Source organism: Ostrea edulis, chromosome 5, assembly GCF_947568905.1.
Source record: "Ostrea edulis chromosome 5, xbOstEdul1.1, whole genome shotgun sequence".
Taxonomy (NCBI): Eukaryota; Metazoa; Mollusca; class Bivalvia; order Ostreida; family Ostreidae; genus Ostrea; species Ostrea edulis.
The window spans coordinates 78,788,404-78,793,439 of record NC_079168.1 but is presented as its reverse complement, the minus strand read 5'-3'; the positions used below and the strand labels follow the sequence as shown (position 1 = coordinate 78,793,439).

At 34.8% G+C, this 5,036-nt stretch overlaps 1 long non-coding RNA gene across 2 annotated transcripts; it reads right to left on the bottom strand.

The window, feature by feature from the left end:
- Positions 1-322: 322 nt before the first annotated feature.
- Positions 323-3,571, bottom strand: LOC125651494 (uncharacterized). Of its 2 annotated transcripts, none has more exons than XR_008803301.1 (3): positions 1,932-3,571; positions 815-858; positions 323-648 (listed from the first exon to the last, which is right to left on the bottom strand). It is a non-coding gene; the product is annotated as an uncharacterized LOC125651494 (long non-coding RNA). The 2 variants fall into 2 exon arrangements; XR_007361266.2 differs by lacking the exon at positions 1,932-3,571 and adding an exon at positions 1,432-1,908.
- Between the last annotated feature and the right edge of the window lie 1,465 nt (positions 3,572-5,036).

The following is a 5,036-nucleotide window of genomic DNA, read 5'->3' as shown; positions in this document are numbered from 1 at the left end:
AATTGTTTATAGGATGTATAGATACTTTAATCACTCCAACCCATTGGTTTAAGGCTTCTTCTGCGGATTTCATTAGTCTACGATATACATTCCAAATGTGTTTCAAGTACATGTATATTATCTTAGTTCAGATTATGCAAAAGCGAAAATAAATCTTAAAAGCTTTCGCTGGTTTTTCAATATTATGAAGCATATCTAAAAGCTTGTAATTTTCATCACCTATTGCATGAATCTTAGGCGAACCTATACTGAAGTAGTATTTCAATGTTATATAGTATGGCATTCCCTTTCCTGATAAAACTGCAATAAATCAGATGCAATAGTTTTATAAAATATTTATTTCACAACAAATTTCAATTTGAAATGTGTGCATAATACATTTAGGACTGTCATAAAATTACAACAGCGAAATATAATGCCCGATAGACTCGCGGTTAACAATTGTATATAATATACAGAAGATTTTTGCGTAATACAAGACAGCCCAAAAATAGAGTGACGTATACAGTGTAAAATTATAGCTTTCTTTTAGGATAGAAAGAAATGTATAAATATTGATATAACACAACTCCACCAATCAAACAGTTGACACAGGACGCAAGTGTGATGAAATGTACACCGGAAGTACGTCAGAAAATGAATCAGTTCCTGCAAATGATAAGGTTATAAGAAATGATTTTTTTAAATTTAAATTTTTTTTTGGAATGGAAACAAGTATCAAATGAAATTTTCTGAATGAAAACAAATATAAAAAATATCTCATAAATTTCCAAGGTGGTATAAAGAGCTTGGGTTGTGACAATAGTGATCTTACCTTGTCTCGGTTGAATGATTCACGTCAGCCGCACGTTTGTTAACCTAAAGTAGATGGAAGTAACTTAGAGGTTTCGACACTTTCAATTTCAGCTCATATTTTCATTTGGTTTTGAGAAGTTGAATTTTTAAAAGGTGATTATTGCACATTGCTTTTATAATGAAATTCGCAATTATAAAGTTACTGCATATTAATGTTGCATCTGTTAATATCTCCACACTATTTAGAGATACTTAGACAGAAAACGTAGAATGTCAGCTGAAGACAGACAGAAAGAGAGAAAGTTAGGTGAATACATACATAAAGACTATATTCTTGAGGATATTTATAGAAGATAGATCGATTACTGGAGTGTCTAGTAAGTAGAAAGAATCGGGTTTCCAGCCACAGCAGTATATAACGAGGCAATACAGCAAGGATATTACATGAGAGGTAGTAAATATATGGGGGGTTTAGGATCATTAATATTCTAACTGAAAGTTGTTACTCTCCGGAATATTCCTTGTCACACATGAAACTTACCAAATAAATTACTATAATCTCAATACATCTTCATTGGTCCTGAAAGTTAAAGTTAGTGTTAAAGCAAATTATTCACTCTTTCATTTCAGACTTACCATAAAACATACCGGGGTGGGGTGGGAAAGGCCCGATAAAAGGGCGAGGTAATCTAGCTCTGATAAAACGACCTCTACCGGAAATAAAAGGTGGTGGGGGAGGCACGATAACTCCAGAGGGATTCCGTCCCAAATTGCTGGAGCCAATAAATGGACCAGCAAAAGACAAGGCAAGGAGAGGATAACCAGTGATAAAACTTCCGATTTGACCGAAAATGTTGGTGCTTTGAGAGAAGATTGGAGCAATCAAGCCCAGAATGAGGACGGCTACAATACAAGTCTTCATCTTGCCTCTGAAATGGAACGGCGTGTCGAATTCCCTTGTTTTTGTTTTTCAACCTAAATTCTACAGTCATCATCAATGTGTGTATCGGGGGTAGGATCAAAGAAAAAATCGACGGAATGCTATATGTCCGATTCACAAATGAATTATTTTTGTTTCGAATCCCAATAAATTGTTTTCTTCGTAAAGAAGTTTTCTTCAGAAACCCAAGACTTACCTCGTCGTATGATAACAATTGGGGGCGGCGGACGGCCGATAAATGGCATCATGGGAAACATTCGCCTTCTGAAGAATGGTGGTGGTGGTGGAAATGGCGGTCTGCTTAGCCCTAACCCAGAGGGATTCGGCCCTAAGCTGTTAGCGGCTAAAAATGGAGCAATTCCTGCCAGTGCCAGCAGAGGATAACTACCAACAAATCTGCCGATAGTGTCAGCAACTCCCCACGTGCCAGTGGTGGTTTGTGATAGTGATTGTCCGAGAAGGGACAGAACGAGTAATAAACAGATTTCTCGTCTCATTTTCTGTAAGATTGAAGATCAGTCTCAATTCTTTTCATTCCAAGTTAGATTCAGTATGACGTCACAGATTATCTGCGTACCCGGCCAATTCACCAATGCACACGTCACAGACAACTAAACAACGAACTTCATCACCACCACCTAGTTTACCCACATCTTTACTTTATTGCATTTGAATGTAACATTTATAAACATGTTCGAACATTGTCACAGCGAGATTAGTTACCGTGGGGTAAGTGTTAGAGGCATGGATGCTGGAGATACAACACACAGATGCTGGTGTAGAATTAGGTATGAAACAACAACACAAGACACGTATTAAAACATTCATATTAATGAATATATAAAAACACACAATGGCTATACAAACGATTTCAAAATTCGAAAACAAACAACGAATAAACAAACAACAACTGTATTATCAAACTACATTTAAAAAGTCAACAGAACATGAATATTCAATTTTATACGTCTCATTATATCTTATTAGAAATAAAGGATTTGATAATTAAAATACTTCAAATGAAACGAATTTGTGATTTTTGTTATTTTCGATCCGATGAAAACACCAGGACACATTAACTGGTAATGCAGATGAAAAATAGTCCTATCACAGCTCATGCCAATGAATTTGATAGTGTAGTCCAAAATAAATCCAACCGGGCAATAATTCCAATATCTAAAAAAAAAAAAAAATCAGCGATATTCCGGGCCTTACCTGGCGGCTTGCAGATCCCGTGGCAAATGCGGGGAAAATATGGTCTGTCATCATTTTATACATAGAAAAAATAAATATGCAAATATTGACAATTAATGTATGCTGGGACAGCTTTCTTCAAAAGGCAGACCAGGAGAAACAGATAACTCTCAGCATTAAAGCCGAAGTATGTCATAAAATGCCTCAGTCTCGTGGTCATAAACGTCCGTTGTAAACTGTACGGGGTTCCCGCTCTTATCTAGGTCAAAATCTTGGATCACCTGTCACGGCTGAATAGACTTTTTGAGATGTGTGGATGAATTATTAACGCAAGTCTTCTAGGTCTTAAACTCCTTTCAATAACATTTCAATTTATGCGCCAAATTACACCATTAACTGTATGAGTAGTATCGTACTTTGTTCGTTCTTTCTCCCCGCTTAATTGCACGTCTAAATCAATGTGAAGACGCTAAATTAATGATTCTCATTGCATTTACACTGAGTTACATTTTAAAGGAAGCTGATGAGGGGTGTCATTTTGATTTTGAAAAGATCCTGTAATTTTTATTCTAATTTTGAATCAGAATGCGTGTACATTAATTGTGGTAAATTGTGAATTAAGAGATTATTTAGAAAAGTTGAATATCAATTGGTGAGTGTTTTCTTATTCTATTTGGATTGCTACGACTATTTTCTGTTCTGATGTATCATTCATTTAAAGCTTTTTATTATCAATTTGAATAAAACATTACAAGCATTACATGTGTCCCAAATGCACTATCCACTTTAATCAACATAAGATATAAATGTTACGGAGTTACGACATATATCATACTGTTTATTATCGTACATTTATATTGCGCATTATATAATCAACATAATTACCCTAAAGCGCTTTACATGTAATACAAACTAAAACAAAGAACAATAGGTGTATAAAAAGGATATGGAATGATACTAAAGTGAGGTTAACCTAGTAACTACGAGTAGGCAAAACTATAAAGATTATCTAAGCAATGCCTAAAGTTTACGAGAATGGGATATATATATATATATACATGTATGTATATATATATATAAGCTATATATTAACCTGTAAACAACTGTTTACATTATGACATATAATTACAAATTAAATGCAAGTTTAGAAAGATACGCTTTAAGTTTACTTTTAAAAACAGCTAATGAACTTCCGAATCCAAGATCCGGAGGAGGCAGTTCCCTAGGGTTGATGAGAACACCTCGAACCGTCTTTCTCCATGCAGTTGAGTACGAGCGCGTTGCTGAGGTAACGCATCCGCAGACCGAAGCGAGCTGTGCCATTTTTTAAAACTTTCATTGTTCAACCCTAGAATAAAAGGTTGAAATCGGTCATCGGTTAAGTTCCTTTTAATTAGTAATTAAGTCTCCACATGACACATATGTCACGGAGAAGAAAACATAGAAAGTCATAAAATCATCTACGGCTGATTACTCTTCATTGACTGAGCGATATGGCTGATTGATTGGCTAATAAACAATGCATGCACAGTTTCTTAAGCTGGGACTAAGGATCGAAGGGAAGCGATATTTGCATGGACTAACGAGTGACGTTTCGTATTCCACGTAGATAGAAAGAAAGAAAGATAGAGAGATAGATAGATAGAGATTTCCCGGACTGTGACAAAAGCGGGTATACATGGGCACATAAAGTATAGAGCTTAGATACACAATAATATGTATTAGTAATTAGTCTGAAATGGTTTCAAGTTAAGGTTTGCATAAAATCTTTTCTCCTTTTTTTTTTTGAGAATTAAAAAAATCAGAAAATCAAGTTTTAAAAAAACAATAAGGATATAAAAAGTTAAAAGCCTAATGTCATCTATTTATATGCAAGAGTTATGTATTTTGCACCGAAAGATCTGTATCTAGGATGTAACCCATTTTTTTAAATGTGCAAATAACTTATTTTGGTGAGTGTATACTTATTTATGGTGGGAAGTATAATTAATTCTCTGAAGTTTCAAGATCATTATTATTCGCCCAGACAACATTCAGTGGTATATGAGGTGCAACAGATATTTTATAATAATCATTGTTTAAAACGCCATGAGTTAGGGAAAAAATA